Here is a 16,883-nt window from a genome sequence, read left to right as displayed (position 1 = left end):
TCCAGAGAGACAGACAGGCAGGCCCCTGACATTGTTGGAGATCCATATAACCATCCGATGATGATCTGGAGAATGAGATGCGATATGCGGAATGGGAAAGGTGTTTGTTTTTGGGAAAAGTCAATAAAAAAGTGGGATAGGTTAGTGGAACAACGATGGTACTGTAGTACGTCTGGCAGACCAGACTGAAAGGGAACTTGGTTTCCAAAACTCTGAGACTTGGGGGATCTATGGGAGTAGGAGAACTGTGAGATCTTTGGTGGTAGTAGTACCTTCTACAAATAAGCCCCAAAAAGGGAGAAGTCGTGAAAACTAACAGGTGTTTTTTTTGTTTGGAAAGAATGCATTTAAACAATCTCTATAGGCCCTCGAAAATTTCCTGCTTTTAAAGTATTTCTTTAATGTTTTTTTAGAGATCATAAGATTATGATTTCGCAGTTGGATTTTGAGCATTAGTTCTGGAAATATCTGAAGTATTTTCAAGTATTTTCGTGTACAAACAATCTAAGAGTCAAGTCTTTCCCTAAATCATTTTTGTATAGCAAATTCTTGTGTATTCCCATAAGAAAACTTTCCAGTGGCACAGACCCAAAGAACTTTAAGCCCCTCAAGACTTTAGTTTTGTTTTTCGGGTTCAAAGGAGAATGTCCGAGACCCCGTTCTCATTCTCAATACGGGAGTACGTGTAGTCCACAGTACAGTCCACTCTCCAGAGCATAATACTAAGCAATGACCCCGCAAAAAGACAGAGAGAAAGAAACCCAAAGAAAAACAAGGAACAAGCCTCAAAAAATAGATGACATTTCAGAAGCAAAAAAGAAAATAACCAGCGGGAAAAACTGGAAAAAAACAACAGAAACAAGAGGAAAGGAAAGGGCTTTGCTTTTGCTTTGTGGCGGCGAAGAGAAGCAAAGTACCAGGTAGACGAAAGCTCATTAAAAATTCTGAGCGGTAAAGCAAAACAAAGTTTTAAATAAAGTCAAAAGAGGTGAGGGAGGGGTAGGAGACAGAGAGAGAATGGAAGGAAGGAGAGGTACAACAAAAAACTAACAAGCGATTGACAGACAAGAGAGACCGAAAGCCGCCGCCAAGAAGAAGATGAGTGGTGGTCGTCAGACTCAAGAAGCGGAGGGGAGGAGGACGGGAGAAAAGAGTAAAAGAGAGAGGGGGAGAGAGAGGGGGTAAGGTAATGCCGGTAATGACATTGTAACGGTATTTATTACAACATTACGACGAATGACAAGTGTCTAATTAGTAGAAGCAACATTCCGCCATTCCATTCCACCATTCCCAAGTGCCGCGCACTCTCTCCCTCTCTATCTCTCTTTGGCTTTGCATAAATTTTGTTTTTCCATTGATTGATGTCCATTTTTTCGCTTATTCTGCGGCAGGAGGGTCTCTCTAATTGGAAATGCAGCAAGCCGGAAAATATTTATGCCACAAGAGCAGGGCAGGCGAAAAAAAAAAACAAATCAGAGAATTGCATTACGAGTATATGTATGTGTATATGAATATTATTGTTAAATGCATTACGAAATATGGAAAGAGAGAGAGGGAGAGAGGAGAGTAAAAGCTGGAGAGAGAGAGAGCGTATGATGGTTGCATTTCAATTTGATTGATGTACTTTGTTCTCGTACGTGAGGGAAATCCCCAATGAATTTCATTATAATTTTCACTTTTTTTTCACTCATAGCCATACCCTCCACCCCTCCCCCCCCTTCTCCACAGAGATTACATTCATCGCTGACTGGCATACGGAATTCCATCCATCCATCCATCCACAGTCCCCTCCTCCCTCTTCCCACCTCCCATCGAATATGAATTGATATTGATAGAATGTCCCCCAGTCCCCCACGATTGATGTGGAATGCATTTGTTATTGCCTTTTGGATATGCAAATGTTTTCGTTTTACCAGCAAAAAGAACAAAAAAAAAAGAGATGATAGATACAGATACAGATATTTCATAATAATTCCAATGTGCAACAGATTGAAAGAGACAGATAGAGAGAGGGGGAGAGCGAATCAGCGTCAGGCTGCAGTTTTAATGGATAATTGCAAGGGGGATTACATTGTATAAGGGGGATTATTACATATTATACATGGTCACTGCATAGCGAATTAGGGATACATATGAGTGGCATGTGGCATAGGGAATGTGTGTGCCTAAGGCATCTAGAAAATATGGAAAATTATTGTAGAGTTAGCTTCCTATTTCCTCACAGAAATATGCGGACTATGCCAAATGTTCTACAGAAAAACTATATATTTTACGATTTTCATTAATTTTAATCGTTCATTTAATCGAAAATTAATTTGAATGTGGTTAAAGCTTCACAACACTATCGAAAATTATAACAAAAACTTATTGAATCGAAAAACTGGACAGAAGACTTTAAATTTTATTTAAAACACACAAAAAATTATAATTAATCGGTACTACACGATATTTTTGATGACTTTAAATCTGTTATATCGATAATTTCATTAAATTATTTTTTTGTTCAAGGAAATCTCATCCCATGTGGAGGAAATCATTTCTGTCTAATTAATTCTATCTTAATTGTTCTTTAATAAATTTCTTTCGATAATTTCATCAAATATGATGCCAGATAACGACATTTCCCCTATGTTTTATTTCAAATATAATTTATTTAAGCTAATCTCATCTCTCTTTTATTTGCCACCATGTCAAAAGTTCGATAAGTATGTAACATTCCTTAATTCAGTTGAACGACTTTTCCCTATTTTTTCCATCCATCAAACCATATATTTAATGATTCGCAACACAGAAACACATCAAATGAATGTTCCATCTGCATATCAGTTGAGGCAAATCAAAACCTATTGTATATTTTCACTTTCAAGCTCTGTGTTTGCCAAAAACCCAAAAACCCAGCACTAATCCCCCATTCGAGGCACATGCGAGGGGTCCCAACATTTAACTGATTTTTTTTCTTGTCGGCGGGGATCCAAGAACAGCAAATAAATCACCTTAAAAAGCAAAGCGGAACCCCAGCTCAAAAAAGAAATCCGTTTACCTGTTGGCACAAAAACATAGGCAGTACCTATACATAACATATATATCTATAATTCCTATAGACTCTCGCCTATATAAGCCATTATTTTGTGTTATCAACAAACCAAACTAATTAGGTTTTCGAAAGAGAGAGAGAGTGTCTCTCTCCGCCCCAGCGGTTGGTCCCCCCTCCCAAAAAATACTCGCAAGCGAAACAAAGGGTTCCGCTGGAGCTCCTAAAAAACAGATCTGCAGAATTATGGTGGAACCAACAGCTGAGTCATGCACAGGCTGCGTGAAAATGGTTCAAACAATAAATCAAAAGCGTCACGAATCGTAGATCAGAAATGCCCCCAAGCCCCCTCCCCCTTCAATCGGGGCACCCCCCCTCAAGCGTTTCAAACACGTGCTTAAGATAATTGCAATTTGATTGAAGTCGTGGTTCCAGTCATGAATTTCTGAGCAAAAGAGACCCAAACCCCAAGCCGAAAGTCATTCAACTTTTCGGAATACAAATAAATTCTGGAAAAAAAGCGAATACGAATCATGCCCAAGCCTCGTATCTGACGGATTAAAGAACCGGAAATTTCAGCAAATGGAAAAAAATTAAAAAAAAGCAAAAGTGCATTATGCGACGCTCCCTCCTGCTCTGGAGGGGCCTTTGTTTAGCCCTCGTTTCGCTCTGTTTGGTTTTTACTGCATTTTTCACATGGGGAAATCCCCATCTAAGAGTCTCCCCCCTCTGTCTGTCGGTCCGTCTGTCTGGAGTTCTCGAGTGGCCTCCGACCATGAATAATTTTCCACTCTGTGATTGTCAAATCCCCCGAACCCAAGCCCATACAAAATGCTAAACAAAAGGGAAATCTTTTGTCTGTTGCGTGGGCGAAACATTTGCCGACGGTCTCGTCTCTTTAATGGCCTTTCCTATATTCAAAATATATCAACAGATACTCGTAGTAGATAGATGGCCATGAGATAAGGTTCTTGGTCTCTCCAACTAATGATTGGACTAGAGTTTCACTCCCAAAAGGTTGTATATGTGATATTCGATCTGGGAACAGAAACATTTGTTGGGGAATTGATTGTAGGTTTCATTGGGTTTTGGGGAGTGGATGAAATTTGGGTTGGAAAAAGTCTTTTGGATGGGGGAAAAAGCTAAATTTGGATGTGGCATTTCGTACTTAATTTTTGTAGATTTTGAGGTCCTCAGGGAACGATTTTCTCTAAGAATTTAGAGGCCTGTAAAGCTTGATATTCTGTGGATTCTGGTGAGCAGAAAAAGGTAGAACAGAAGAAGACCTTATACCATCAGGAAATACTACGATCTAGAATGATCTGAACCGATCTTGAATGATCTGTAAGGATCGGAAATGATGTGGAACGATCTAACACGATCTGAACTGATTTGGAACGATCTGAAATGATCTGGAACGATCTTATTCGATCTGTATGGATCTGGAGCGATCTGTATGGATCTGGAATGATCTGTAAGGATCTAGAACGATATGAAACGATCTGGAATGATCTGGAGCGATCTGTAACGATCTGGGACGATCTACAACGGTCCAAAATGATCTGGAACGATCTGCAACAATCTGGAACGATCTTGAACGATCTGGAACGATTTGAAAGGATCTGCAACGATCAATAAGCCATGAAGCACTTTTCTACAATATCTGGAAACCGATTTTCTTGAAAGTTTCCATTTTTATTAAGAGCCTTCAAATATTGATAAGATCCATTTCAATCCTTAAGATTATACTTTCTGGAAAAGCATGTCTGTGAATGGATCTTTTATTTGATCTTGGGAAGCATCTATGGATGGATCTATAGATGAATCTATTGGTGGCTTCAATGGATATCTCTTTGATTAGATATGTTTATGGATCTAGGGATGTAGCTATGGATGTATTTATAGGCGGGTTCATGAGTAAATCTATTTATACGTCGATGGATAAATGCATCTGTAGATGGTTCTATAAAGAGATCTGTAAATGGATATATAATTCCACCCATGAAAAGATCTATTATCTGAATCCCTCAAAATCGATGGTATTAATGGTTTCTATTCCTCTAAGAGCTCCATTTTATACTCTCGGTAGCCCTTCCAAGTTCGTTCAACATTTATCTCGAATTATTTGCTTGGCTTCAAAGTGGCGGCCATATAAAAATTTCATGCGTCATGCGTGTGCAACCAAATTGAAACCACAAAAGTCACTCCCAAGGCACGCCCCCAAAAACGTCAACCATGTGGGGCATGCCCCAAACGGACTGGGACATTCTTTGTGGCGTTGAAAAATGATATCAAATTTGTATTTTGCAACAAATAAACTTCAAACTACGGGAATGGCAGCATTTGGGGCACAGTCTGTGGCAGGCAGGCGGCAAAAGAAATACAGCGGCCGGAAAAAAAAGAGTTTTTTTCTGATGGCCAGACGATGACTATGGACTTGGCCCGAAAGAAGTACTAGATGGGGCTCTGGATGGGGATGTGGCTGCCTCCTGGCCATGGGCATTCCTTTAGCAATAAAAGTCAAGTCCGTCGCGAGTGCCGGGCGACATGGAGCACAATTTATCACAAGGCAAATGATCAAAACAAGGCATCCATTGAGAGTCCCCGTCGTCGTCGTCGTCGTCGTCGTCTCTCTTTGGTAGACCGCCCCGAAGCCAGAGGCAGAGGGCGTGGCCACCAAAACGAATTTTCCTTAGTGGGTGGAAAAGCTCTCCTTGGGATTCAATTGTTCAGCAGAACGAAGGGGGAGGGGAGTGGGGAAAACCATGTCTTGAGGCGCAAAATAACGTGGAAAATTTACAAGATGTTTTCGATGCGATAAATAAAGTTGCAAATGTTGCAAATGTGAACTGCATCTGCACCAGGCATGCCCCACCCGCCCCATCCTCCTTTGCCACGCATTTCTACAAATTGAAGGAAGGAAGGAAAGGAAGCTCTTTCTTTCTTTGTGTGCGTTTCTTTTTTTTGTCTTCTTTGGATTGCGGCTTAAGCTGGAAACTGGTTCAAATTCTGTGTGCCACCAGCCACCAGCCAAATGAGAGCTTTAAGACATGTTTATTGGCCATTGCACATCGGTGGCACAGGCTCCAGTCGGCGGAGCTCTAGTCGGTCTTTAAATGTGGGTTCCTGAATCTTTAGCTGCATCTGCATCTGATTCGGATTCGCATTCGGATTTTGTGTCTGTGTGTGGTCTTTGGATTTCAAACAAATTGATGGGAAAATTCAGCCTGGGCTTGTGCGTGGTTTCTGCGAACAAGGGCTTGCCGGTTGTATTTTCTACAAGTTTTTGGATTTACGGGCAATTTAAATGAAAGGGAAAGTTGGGCTGGAGATATGGTTTGGTTCTGGCTTGAATATTAAGAGAAATATTTATTCTGTAACTATTTTAAAGTATTCATAAGACTTAGGGATGTTTTTCGGAGAATCATAGAAATTATAATGTAGATACAGATGTACTTTAGATCGCTGGATCTCCTTCATAGGGCTATAATTTGACGACTTTCTCAAAGAGGAAACCCTCAGCCTTGGAGCAATGCCAAGGCTAATGCGTTCCTGTAGGAAATTCAAAGGATTAAACAATCCTGAGGATGGATTAGCAATGAAATTCCTTTCTTTCCAAACAAATAATTCCTTTTTTACTTCAAATTTCTAAAAAAGGCACAGAAAAGGCTGTGGGGCTACCAAATGTTCCAGGAAAATATTAAAGCTATTTTCCCTATATAAAAGCCATCGTCTGAGTATTACAGTCACAAAATATGAACTCTAAAGCCTTATATTTCTATATTCTTTCCTACAAACCATCTACTCTCTACATTTTATAGTTTTCTCTACGCTTTTTCCACCTCTAATAAGAGAACTTCCTTTTTCCACCTCTCAAAGAACAAAACGACTCGAAATCCAATCCCAAAATCCTCAAGAAAAGTGAAAAAAGTTTAATTTTCACAGTGGAATTTTTATGGCCTGGCATTTGGATTAATAATAAATGCCGCACACCATTTGGTGGCACTGCCACTCTCTTGTACGATTTGTGTGGCAAATGTTTATGGAAGGAATATTTTTTGGGGAATATTTAATGTCCTCCCCCCACAGTAGAGAGGGTGAAAAAGTAGTTGAGAAACTTTTGAGAGTTCAGGCAGCAGCCATTAAAGATCCTGTGACCCCGTAATCTATTCAATTAGAAGGAACCACAGGATGACCACACAGCGGGACCAGAGGATAGGACAGGTCTCTCCAGAAGAGAGACAGAACTTTGAAGGAGAGAATTTTCCAACAGGAACAGGTCTAGAGGTAGTACGTGAGCATGTGGGGCTGCCATTGTTTGTGAAAATTATTTTATAATCATTTTATCACATTTTCCAAACACAGCAGGAGAAAAGGCTGCCAGGAGCAGCCAGCATCCCATCTAAAAACTTTCAATGGCACACCTGCTGCTTCCGTAGATCCTATCGGAAAAGCCAGACATGCCTCCACCACAAAAGAGTCAAAGGATATGCACGTGTGTGTGACTCCTGAATCTTCATTTTCCCCTTAGACAATGACAAAAATGAAGGATAATAGATAAAATTAAGTGCAACTGCAGCAGACAGCAGACAGAAGACACAAAATGCGGCATGGGGGCAGGCAGGTTGGGGGGCAAGATGACTTTATTGTCGCCTTTTGTCAATCGATGCCAAGAGCCCCCCCAAAGCAGCCCCCTATCTAAAGCCAAGTCCCGGGCCACAAGCCAGAGGCCAAGTCATGGATGCCATTAATAAAATGCATTCAATTGGCTTCTGCCTCCCTGCCGCCTCGAGTGTCGCCTCCTTTGGCCATTTTCCAGTAAAACGTTTAGTGAAAATTGTTGAACAAACATATCGCATAATAAAAAGAAACTTTCCTTCCAGATTGCCAGTTATTTTTATGGCTTTCAAGTATAGAACAAGCAAAATTCCTAGACATATTTTGAGGCTGCCAGAATGCACAGGAATTTTCAGGGGAATTTGGACGGAAATCAGGGTCTAAGGAGTCGGTAGTCGGTAGCTTTATTCGGCTGTTTAGAAAGCCATTGAAAAAGTGTGCCAGAAAAGAGCTATGCCATTTCCTCGATGGCAGGGTTTTACTTCCACTTTTCAAGACTATTTATGGCATGAATGTACTTCAAATAGTTATCGATTATGCCTATCGGAAGACGCTATTAATCGATAAGTGGAAAGAACGCTTCTTCAGAATTTATATAAGTTGTTGGTAGCACTTCCGCCCGCTCTGCTATCGATTGGGACTATCCAAGAACTGCTGTAGAACATGTCTGACTCTCAGTTTCCAAGATTTACGAGTACATCTCTACAATTTATCGCACGGAATGCAATTTCGAACAGTTATCGGCCATCGAAAGAGGCTTTTATTAATCGATAAGTTAGATACCCGCTTGAAACGATGTTTCCACTATTTGAAATACGATTCATCTTCAGAATTTATCACAATATTTGCTATCACTTCCATCAGTTATCGATTGAAGAACATTTCTGTCTCTCAAACTCCATAATTTCCGATATCTCCACAAATTATCGCACGGACTGCACTTCCAAGCAGTTATCGACCCACAGAAAACGCTTTTATTAATCGACGAGTGGTACACCCGCTTTAAACAATGCCTCCGCACTGCACAATACTAGTATTCTCCTCAATTTTTCTTATTTTCTGGAGGCACTGCTATCAGCTATCGATTGGGACTATCCAAGAACTTCTGTATAACATTATCTGTTTCCCGAACCCCAAGATATCTCTCAATATTGATCGCATGCGACTGTTCTTCCGCTAAAGGTTACCTTTAGTTGAAAAACCTATCAGAAAACGAGTAGGAATGTTTTATAGATTGATGCCTCCACTTTTAACAATGTCTTTCCCTATCTTAAGATACGAATTTCACCTCAATTTATCTTTGTTTTACAATGAACTACCGCCTGCAAAGACAAAAGGTCTTTTATAGATTATGGTAATCAGTAATCGTTGAAATTCAAGCCAGTTATGGATAATGGATAATAAAGATCAGAAGTGTGTAGTTTTTGTTTGGATAAGTTATACATCGGTGCTAGCAATGTTTTTCCCATCTTAAGGTAGAAGAATCGCATAAATTTATGGAATTTTAAGCCAGAAAGATAGTCCCATGGTTATCGAAAATGGTTGAAAATTAAGCCAGATATCGATAATAAATATCAGAAGTGCCTTGTTGTTGTAGTACCACGCTTCCAGCAATGTTTTCCCATCTTAAGATACAGTTTATTGCTTTTCTTGTGCAGAACTTCCGCCTGACATTAACTCTGAGAGATAATCCCCTGGTTTATCCATCGATAAGTCTGCCCATCATCAAGCACTTATCGCAGGGCAGCTCTGCTTCCTCATTCTCCTCTCTCTCCCGCTTTGTCTTGCTCTTTTCCCTTTGATTAAAATCATTTCTCGAGTGTCAGGAAGGTAGGGGAAATATTAGCTCAAGAAATTGAATTAAACATTCTCAGAAGCACTCGAAGTAAGACCTTTTTGCGCATCAAAACTTTGCTTAACCTTTTTCCCCCGTCCCCCACACCACCCGCTGGAAAATTCGTGGGAAATAAGGCAGCAGCGGGAGTCGAAGCCGAAGCCTTGAGCAAACTTGTTCAACTCTAATAAGAATGAAAGGCGTTTTAACCTTTGCAATCTTCTCACCTTCCGACAAATGGCGCCACCCACTGCCTAATGCCACCTCTTGTTGCCTGTTGCCTCCTCTCGAGGCAGGCAGGCATTTTCCAAGGAAAATGCTGAAATGTGGCCGCAAAATTTTACGCAAATTTGGTTGTATTTTTTTTGTGTAATATTTTTAAGAGCAATCCCGAAAAAAAGGGATCCACCCAATGACACCTCCACCACGCAGGCAGTCCTGTGGCAGGATCTCTGTTGCAGCATCATCTTTATGGCCGCCCAACAATAATAATTTTTAATGAGTTGTAAAGTATTTTTACAACTCTTTTCTGGTTGAAGGCGAAAGTCGGGCAGCACCTGAAAAAGACTCGTACCCATACCCGTACTCGTATTCGTATTCGTTGTATATTCACAACATTTATTCGGTTATTCATTAAATTTGATGTCTCAATTTCCGTTTGGTGGCATGTGCAACTTCCGTGCATCGAAGGCGTGCCCAAAAAAACAGAAAAACAACTTGAAAACAAAACAAAAACAAAAGCAGCAAAAAATATTCGAAAAATTGCTCTGAAAGTCGGTGATATGCGTGATTAAACATTGAGAGAGTGTGGAGTTCCCCCACGCTGCCTCAATGCCTCTCCCCCCTGTCTTTACATCATGATTGTTCTCCTTTTTTCAGTTGATAATAAAAATATGCTGGCATCTATCTTTGGGGTTGGAATGTTTTGTTTTTGCTTTTGTTTTCTGTTGTAGGCGGGTGTGTCACTTAATGACTTTTCTGCCTGAATGCCAAATGATGTACAGAGGGAGCACTCCTATACCCCTCCCTTTCCCACTCCTTGGCAGCAAATGGAGTTCGACAGATACTCGTTTTAACATTGTTCCATCGATTGTTGCCCCACAGGTGAGTGATGGTTAAATGAACACCGAAAATGAATGGATCGCCAGAGTCAGCGTTTGATCGTCATTGATCATTGCTCAAATTGGATTTTGACATGCCTTTTTTGAAGGAAAATCAATGAAATGGTAAGATACATATATTCTATACAGAAATGAATCAAAACAGGAAGGGGACATAAAGCGACAAAAAAAAGCTATTAAAATTCCATAGAAATCCCCTTTTACATCACCTACGTCTTTTTCGGGGAAAAAAGTTTAAACGACGCCATTTTGAAATATTTTATAAAGGAAAAAATTTAATAAATTATTCTTTTTATTAAGAAAAAAACCTAGCTAAAAGGTTTTGAAAAGTTATTTAATTTGTATTGAAAAAAATTCTAGAAAATATATACTATTTTTGGGTCTAAGAACGGAAAGCTCTCCTTAAAGGAAATGATCTTCAAACATTCCTTAAATCATCTAAAAATAGGAAAAACTTCAGCTACTGGAAATTTGCGGACTTTTCCTCTAATTAAAATACTTTGAAATATTAGAAAAAGGTACTTTTACAGTACCATCTATTAAAAAAGAGATCTTTAGGCATCTATTAATCACAAAAATTGTGGACCTCTTAAGGGAAAATCTTTTCACCTTTAAAAAATCAAATTTAAGCCCCTAAAACCAGTAAAAAAAAAACGTAATCTAAATCGTTATATAATAACTTAGCTTTTCACTACCATAAAAACAATTTCTGTTAACAAAAAAAGACTTAAAATATCTAAAAATCAAACTAAAATAATTCCCAGATTAAATATTTTCACTTTGTTTTCGTATCAAAATCGAAACATTTCAAAGCCCTTTCGGGCTGCCTGCTCTTCGATTTCGATTTCATTTCGAATGCAATTAAATGGGAACTGAAATCGTTGTACAATTTCCTGATTTATTGCCACCTAAGCGGCTTAAAAGTGATTTCCGGGCGACTGTATTTCGTGGCTTTCTTAGTTTTCTGTTTTGCCACTAATTAAGTGGATCCGATACAGTCGATTCCCGACAAATCTCTTTAAAGCTTGCCACCAGAAGAGGCACAGAGACAAAACAACCCATCGAATGGTGGCATAGCAGAGCAGAGTCTCTGATTCTCTGTGGCTCTGTTGCTCTGCTTCTGGCTCTAACGTAATATATTTGCATTAGCCCAGTGACACATTTCTGACATAATCTGATTAATTGGCGTCTAAAGGAGGCAAATAAATTGAGCGGCGTCTAATGAAGCTGCAAGCAAATAGAGCGTGGAGCATGGAGCATGGAGCATGGAGCATGGAGCGTGGAGCAGGCGCCTCCCAATGCCAGACAACGCCCACACGACGAGGCCATCTGTTGGATGGTTCTACGCTCTGGCTCTGGCTCTGGCTCGGGCTGGAAAATGGAAAACTGCAATTCCTGCAATTGCCATCAAATTGTGTGTTAATCAATGATCCCCTCAGTAGTCCCCTCCCCTCAACTACTTAGTTGATGTCAACGGCTTGGAGCGCAAACCAGGAAGATTGAGCAACCAGGCCAGACCGCAATATCTGTGGCAGCCCCATCTGAGGAGGCAACTCCATCAAAAAATAAAAGACGTGTCACCGCTCGAACGAACCCTTGGGCCGGGCGGCATTTATCTTTTCTTGTGGTTCCCCCCCCCGTGTGGCACTCTCAGTGGCACTGCCGCTCGCATTTGCAACCGCCAACGCCACAAAATCAATCAGCCATAACACTGCCGCTGCCTCCTCCTCCTGGGTTTTTCTTTTCTTCTTTTTTTCAATTTATTAAATGACATTTTCTTAGCGCGGATTTGCCTAGATTTTCCACGATTTTCCACCCACCAAAATGGTTAGAGGGCAAGACCCCAAAGCATCAATTTTTTAATTTCATTAGCAAAGGGGATGCTCCACTCCCCCTCCTCCTTCGATTACTACATTTTTTTTGTTTCTTGCTCTGTTTTTCATTATCTGTTTTTCCCCATTTGCATTTTTCTTTTTTCCGGCGGCTGGCTGCTCGGTTGCGCATTTGAATTTTAAATGATTATTGATTTTACATTTCACCCTGCCCCCTTGCCCCCTGTCCTACCCTCTGCCCTGCCCTTTGACCCCCTTTTTTTGGCCTATTTCTGGCCACCGAATTTCGCTGTGGCTTCGGTTCTTGAGTTCAGGGTCAAACAAACAAACAAACAAACAACTTTGTCTGTTTTTGCTAATTATCCAAAGTGCATGGTTCAAGTTCTATAAACAAAGTGCCACCCGCCCCCCTTCCTACCTATTGGGGGTCTCTTTCGGTAAACAAATTCCCTCGAAAAATAGCCAAATAAATATTCGAGAGGAAATATAATTTAAACAAAAGGTGAGACGAGAAGCAGAAGCACAGCTTGCTCTCTCTCTCTCTCTTCCCCTCCCTCTTTTTCATCAATTATCCGATTACTTATCCGCCAAATGGTCAACAGATGTTCTTCCACCTGCTGCTCTGCAGAGGATTTCAGGTTAAAAGGCAATCGATTAAATATGGATTAAGAAAAAGATTCCAAAATAATGGCAAAATTTCTTCAGGGGGAGATTTCCGTTTTAACACCCAAAAAACTTTCCTAAATTACCGAAATTTCTTTACGTTATAAAATAAAATAAAAATGTTCACGTATTTTTTTTTTAGACAAAATAAATAAATAAATTGAAAATAAATTTCATGAGTTTTTTTTTCAATAAAAAATAAAATATTCTACAAATCCTTTTTGTTAAACTTTATTTGTAGATAAAAAAAGTAATTTAATTAATTTTTGTATTTAAGAAAATATTTGAAAATGGCGACGTATAGATGCGGTCTCGAAACAACGAATGAATCAACAGATTTCAATGCCTGACTGGTATAGATGGGATTCAAGCAGGGACTACTTTCCATCAAGGAAATGCTGCAACTTTAAGGCCCAAATACATATAGTGTTGGGATCTATATAGATCGTGGCAACAGTTGAAGGAAGCTTCTGTTCCAATCCCTTAAGAAGTTCAACATTCCTTAGATATGTCTTGCATTTTACCATAAAATATTCACAGACGAATAAAACCGTGAGAAAAATGTTGGATCTATGTTTCAGAATGGTTTAAAATTGTGCAGATTTCAACAAAAAAGAAACAGATGTGCATTTAGAGCAGCTTTTTATTTATAAACAAAGATCGGAAAGGTAAGGTGTTTTCTATCTATCCATCTTCTGATTGGCAAGAGGATCTCGTCCATGGAATAGAATAGACACAGAGCATCTACAAGATTGATTGATCAATGGAATAACTTGGGTTTGAGGGACTTGAAGTGATACAAATGCGACACTACTTTTCAGCCTTTAATGAGGATTTCTTGGCAGAAATTAAAGATATATGTGTCTTTGAAGAACAAGCAAGGATGTGAAGGATAAACAGAAAATATGGCCCCTAGATGTGATATTTATTGAAATATAAATAAAAGGAAAATGGCAGAAAATGTAAGAAAAAATTATATAAAAAAAAACATTTTGTTAAGGAAAAAACTAACCTCGAGCACCTTTCGATTTATATTTTTAATATTCCAAACCCATAAACCGATGGGTTTATCGTTCCTATCAGATATCAAGCTATACATTGAAATTTCGCTCTGCAGTCGAAACTTTAATCCCACTTTTCCCATTACCCAAAAAGCAAACATCCCCAAAATGTATCTCGTAAGTGGCTTATCAGATGGGTATCGCTAATCCACCGAAAACAAAACAAAACCCAGCCAAAGTTTTTGATAAAATCCCAAACTAATCAGCACAAAAACAGCGGAAAACAAACTCAAATTTCCAGCCAAAAACCATCCATTAAGATAATCCGAAAAATGTTTGTTTAATAAATAAATTGCCAGAGAGGGAGTTGGAGGGGGTTTCGAATTTTATTCAATTAAAATAATCATAAAACGAAATGTTGTTTATTTTTGGGAGCACAAAATGCAAATAAAAATAGTTTCAAAAATATTGTTATGCATGTTCGAGTGGCAACTAACCAAATACTCATGCCGCATGCCCCTTGTGCCCCACTCGCACAAATCGATTCAATTATTTTCAATTGAATTCAAGCAGAAGAGGCACCAGACGCCACTCGGGGCACAAGAATGGATGCAGAAGAGGCGCCTCCTCATTAAGAGAAAATTACTTTAATATCTCCATCTCTCTCGCTCTCTCTTGAGAAAGGATTTTTGGCGGCTCATTAAAGTTGCATTTGTCGCCGCTTAAAACTTTCTTTTTCTTCTGTTTAAAACTTTAAACTAAATAGTTTTCATCTCCGAAAACTTTGACGTTGATTAATGATAAAAAGTATCTCATGGATGGCCCTGCCTCCATCTCCTGCTTCGTGTACGAGTATTTTCTGCTCAATTGAGTTGTCAACATTTGAAGCTCATTAGAGCATTCGGAATCGAGGGATTCGAGGCATTCGGATTCGTGGCATTATGAATACTTGACTCGTTGCCCCTTCGGGGGGGCAAGGCTTGAGTGTTTGCTTGAATGATTTGCATAAAATGTGAATGAATCTGGAAACTGGATGAGGATTGAGGCAACAACTGACTTCAGACAAGGCCTATGTTTAATTGACTGCAATACTGCAATAATTGTTCAATTAAAACAGCAACAGATACAGATACATTCTGTGGCTCTACAATTAGTGCAACAATTTTTTAATTGATTGAAACCGAATTGACATCCCATCCAACGGCAGAGCCTCACATATTGATAGTCCAAGCGGTGGCTGGTGCGTGAGGAAGCGCTAAAAAACGTATCTACAGAGCGTGTACGTGTTGTATGCCACCAATTGGGGAAAGGGGGGCACCGGAGTCTTAAGCAATAAACGGAATTGTTTCGTTTCGTTTCCAATCTGTAAATACTTGAGAGACGAGAGACAAAGGCTGCTGCTGCCTGCCCGTACGTATGGCTGGCCACACACCTGAAATTGCAGATACAGAGATACTTTTGCACAGCCCAAAATGCCAGCTGTTCATTGATTCATGCAGCAGCAGCAGCAGCCGATACTTTCATAAATATTTCACAGCAGATGTAGATACTTTTGGGAGTAGCAACAGCAGTAGATACTTTTACTAGCAGCAGTAGATACTTTTCTTCAAGCTGTGCAAAAGCACTAGCACCAGATACTTTTCTATGGATTCATGCAGCAGTAGATACATTTCTGGGATACTTCTTCGAGACTTTTTTGGGGTGGCATATTTATGCCTGTCAATCTTCGGGAATGCCTGCCAACAGATACACGTGCTTACAGATACAGTTTATGCACATTCCCTTGACAAAACTGCAGATACAGATACAAGATACTGGGCATAGTTGGGGCACTCCTAAAACGTACTTCATGCCCGTACCCTTAAGCCAGAAAGCCACATACATTTTCGCCCTGACACATGGACTTTTTTCCTTATGCAATCCGGCAGATACTTTTTCCGCTCCCCCCCCTGCCACTGCCACTTGACATGCAAAATGTGTGCACTGGCGCCTGGCGCGCGCGTCTGAGTCTCAGTCTGCAACGAGTGCCATTTATTTGGCGACTCTCCTCGAATCGAATCGAATTGAGTTGCCCGCTTGCCTCCTCCGTCTGCTGCCATTTGCTACGTTGTGGCATCTGCGGGCCTATAAATAAGCACGTCAAACAGTTAACACCATTAACTGCATATTAATTGGCCGAAATAGACACCCGAGACTCGAGAGACTCTCGAGACGCAACTCTTGAGAGTCTGACTGCATCAGGATTAAGCCTCGTCGTGGCCTGACATTTTGGCCAAACCAAAGCCAAAGCTAAAGAAGGCATAGCGTGTTGCTTTTGGCCAGAAAGGAAGGCGAAGTCGCAGGCGATTGAGTGTCAGATTCGGTTGGAGGGGGAGGGAACTAGGGTATTCCATGGAAATCTAGGAGATTTTGTTTAGAAATCAGAGAGAGTAGTTGAAGAATTGGTTAAGTATATTATAATGCTGTAAGACTTCAAGAAAACCTATGACATATGAAATATGTTTTTGAATTTTAGCAAATTCGCACAGATCTACCTTTTGTAATGCCTCTTAGAAGTCATCGAATATTCTTTAGACTTTAGATCTGTTCATACCATCATTTAAGATCTTAAATACATTCGATTTGTTAGGATATAAATTGGCAGAATCCTATTAATTTGTAGTGAATTTAAGGCTGTTTTAAAGAACCTTTCTCGGGTGTCTTTCAAGTTTGGACTAGCATTAGGGGTTCTTTATAGTTTATAGCTTTATAGTTCTTAGCCTCTTTTGGAGCCTCAACTAAGTG

At 39.9% G+C, this 16,883-nt stretch overlaps 1 protein-coding gene across 18 annotated transcripts in view; it reads right to left on the bottom strand.

The window, feature by feature from the left end:
- Positions 1-16,883, bottom strand: part of LOC108154978 (dystrophin) — a 179,820-nt gene that overhangs the window by 12,557 nt on the left and 150,380 nt on the right. The gene's annotated exons all lie outside the window — the stretch shown is intronic.

Source organism: Drosophila miranda, chromosome 2 (genome assembly GCF_003369915.1).
Source record: "Drosophila miranda strain MSH22 chromosome 2, D.miranda_PacBio2.1, whole genome shotgun sequence".
Classification (NCBI taxonomy): Eukaryota; Metazoa; Arthropoda; class Insecta; order Diptera; family Drosophilidae; genus Drosophila; species Drosophila miranda.
This window is presented reverse-complemented; position numbering and strand designations above follow the sequence as displayed.